Source organism: Gossypium hirsutum, chromosome A12, assembly GCF_007990345.1.
Source record: "Gossypium hirsutum isolate 1008001.06 chromosome A12, Gossypium_hirsutum_v2.1, whole genome shotgun sequence".
Lineage (NCBI taxonomy): Eukaryota > Viridiplantae > Streptophyta > Magnoliopsida > Malvales > Malvaceae > Gossypium > Gossypium hirsutum.
Genome location: NC_053435.1, coordinates 68,275,321 through 68,279,139, shown reverse-complemented (window position 1 = coordinate 68,279,139; position 3,819 = coordinate 68,275,321).

Here is a 3,819-nt window from a genome sequence, read left to right as displayed (position 1 = left end):
ATGGGAAAATGAGCTAAATGGTTCAGGTACGTACGAAGTTAAATGATTATGAAAGTAAGGTAAGTCTGGTACTTGAGATGAAGATATGAAATTTGCTTGATCAAAGAGTGAATTATATATGATAATGTAATTGTTCATATTCGGTCAAATGACATTATAGTGTTAATATTGATGTGATGTTTATGAAGTTGCAAGCATGATAAATGTATATGTGGTTAAGGTTTGCTTGATTCGGCTTAGCTTAATTGATTATGTATGTCATTGAAACGATTTATTTGCTTATGACTTACTAAGCTATTCAAGCTTACTATGTGTGTTTGTTCTTTGTTTTATAGATTTTGGAAACTAGTTAAAAGCTCAGGGATCGTCAAGGAAATCCGTCACACTATTGATCGTTATTTCGGCATTTTAAAAGCTTGAATTTTGAACCTATGGCATGTATAGTCTAGCACTTGTTTTGGTTGGTTTTGAAAGTGTATATATATAGCCATACGAAAATGGCTTAATCTTTATGCTTAAATTCAGTTATATTTGATCATGGTTGGAGTTTATTTTGGTATGTATATTATATGGTATATATGAAGTGGTGCTTGGTTATATGTTACGACAATGAGGTAATTGATGAATGCTTGTTGAATTTTCGGTATGTGATATATAAGTTGAATGAGTAACTTTTATGTTATATGTATTTGTAATGGACTCGGTTATTTTTTGAGATATATGGTAGGTTGTTCAAGGCATGAGTATATTTGGCTAAACCTAGTCAAAATAAAGGTGTATGCTTATGACATGTTTACTTGTGGATTAGCTATTTAAAGTCAGTTTGTGATGGCAAGTATGTAAAAACATTATGCTTAAATTTTTGAGTATTTAGATTTGGTTTTGTATGGCTTATTTGATGAGATAAGAATGAAGTTTAGATATCATTATAATAGGCATGTTATGTTTAAGTATTGATGCTTGAAAATGGTATAAATTAGTATGGTTATATGCGCATAACTTGTGATGTGAAAAGATGTATATTTTGGTGTTGTTATAATACATGTTGATGTGTATATATATAAATATGTCTATTATGCTGTGTGGATGTTTTAGCCTAGAATAATATGCATAATATGTGAATTTGTTTAATCATGAAATAGGAGATCGAATAAGAGTATATTGAATCGGCATTTGTGTTTTAAAAATATAATGTTAGTTTTTATCCTCTATATTAATAGAAATCGAGCCTTATGATTTGATCAAATGTGTGTATTATGCAAAAGTAGAAAACTTATAAACTTTGCATGTTTTGATTCAGCTATCGTACTTAGAAAATACTTAATATTAGTCAAGTGAGTGAGGCATGAATTAGTTAAAAATGAAATTTGGAATTGGTTATTTAGTAACTATAATATATTCGGCCATTATAATTTTATTAAGATTATATATATGTTTTGTTTAGTTTTAATATATATGTGTATGTGCGTAAATTTTATGTTTGTCGTTCATCTAATAAGATAGATATTTTATCACATGCTCTATTTTGTTATTTGCTGATACATGTTTGATTATGCTTAAGTGTTAAATGATAAGTTCTGTAATGGGAATGAGATACGAATTATGTAATGTAATGAATGTTCGTTTGAGTTGTGATATGACCGGTAATGTAATAGCCTAAAATTGGGTCTAGTTGGAAAAGAGGTTTTGGGACCACAAAATCTGAGAGAGAAATAATTATTTTATGATTATTTTGAGGTCTGTGATATGATTGCATGATTGTGTGAAAATTTCGTGAAGAAATTCTATGCATAAAGTGCTCAATTTGAAGTTAGGGACTAAATTGAATAAGTTGCAAAACTTGCATTCTAGAAGTTTCTAGTATGAAATTGCTTTGAAATATTAATTAGGAGGTCTTAAATAGAAATTTGACCAATTTCTAAGTGATGGACAAAAATTGGACATGGATGGAATTTTTGAAAGTTTAGTATGGAAGGGCATTTTGGTCATTTGGTAATTAAAAGAAATAGAAAGGAAAAATAAAGCCAAAATTGACTCATCTTTTTCATGGAGGCCGAAGTTAGCATGGGGGAAGCCATGGCTAGGGTTTTCAAGCTTTCCAAGCTCAATAGTAAGTCCGTTCTAACCTCGTTTTTCAAGTTCTTTACGTTTTTGGAATCCCGGTAATTTGATTAAGCTTATTCTAGCAATAATTTAAGCTAGGGTTCATATTTAGAAAAATACCCATAGGTTAAATGTGTTTATTTTGATGTTTTATGATAGAATATGAGGTTTTAAATTATGTTAGACAACTTGTGCTACTCAGTTTTGAGTGAAAACGAGTAACAAGGGCTTAATCGGTAAAAATACCTAATAGTCATAAGTATATGTTAGAGTGAGAATTTGATGTTGCCATAGAAGGGAAAAGTGATCAGCATGTCATAAAACATAAGAATAGGGGATGAAATTTAATTCCCAAGCCTAGGGGAAAAAGTGTAAATATGCAAAAGTTTAGGGGCAAAATTGTAATTTTTCAAAATTTTGAGTTAAGGACTGTTTTGAATAGTACATTAATTAAATAAGTAAAATATGATGTTTTAGATCCCGAAAAATGAGATTTGAACCTAGAATGAAAGAAAAATAGAAAGTTGGGAAAGTTGGTAAAATGGCCGTTTTAGTATCGAGGTAAGTTCATATGTATAATAAGCATTAATTTATGCATGTTTCAATGTAAAATTGATATATTTATTATAATTTCCAAGGTGTTGAAAGTATGTAAGTTGGTATGATAATAATACAGCAATAATGCTGTAATTTATATTTGAAAGTTAAATTTAGTAAATTAATTGAATTATGTTAAATTAAATGATTATGGTGCCAAGTTTATGAATTGATTTAAAAATATGTCTATGGTGCATGAAGTGCATTGAATTATCATACATAAATGTGATTTCTATGATTATGGATATTATGGGAAACTGTAAGTTCATATGATTTTTAATAAGGCAATGTGTAATTTAATGTTATTGCCTTGATATTAAATGAGATGTAAGTTTATATGTAAGTAATACATCAATATTACTTGTATTATGATATTTTATAATAATATTGGAAATATGTTTGTGGATAATTACTTGATTGGTGAAATTGTTGGAAAAGAGAGAGAAATCCCGTTGAACCTGCAAAAACATTGGATGATACAAATAGTATGTAGCTAGGTCACATGTATGGTGCTAAGTGCACATCATGTGTACAAGAGAGCTACAAGACATTATGATGTAGCTAGGTCACATGGGTGATACTATGTGTACACCATGTAGACAAGAGAGCTACGGGACATATGTAGCTAGGTCGCATGCGTGGTTCCAGGTGAAGGACACCATGTAAACAAGAGAGCTACGAGATAAACTGGCTAGGTCACATGGGTGGTACTAAGTGTTCACCATGTGTACAAGAGAGCTGAACTATATGATGGGTGGAGCTATGTGCTGAAACCACCAAGTATTGAGGATTGATCCGAAGTGTTCAACGGGAGACTCTCTATGTATTGCTTTGTGAGTTTTGTGATGAATAAGTGCAGGAACTTGGTTATGTGAATGATGTGTACATTAAATGACCGGGATGTGGTAAGGTTATAAACAAGTAAATTATACGTGAGGATGATTTTATTGTGACCTTGTAATCATGGGCCTATACTTGTGATGTATGAAATGTGGTGAAAATGATTTGTGATATGTATGTTAAAATGAGGTTAATACAAAGAAAATGTGAAAGAGTGAATTAGCATTAAAACTGTTTTGGATAGTAGCAGTGACGTGACTTTGAAAAATCATCAAAAAT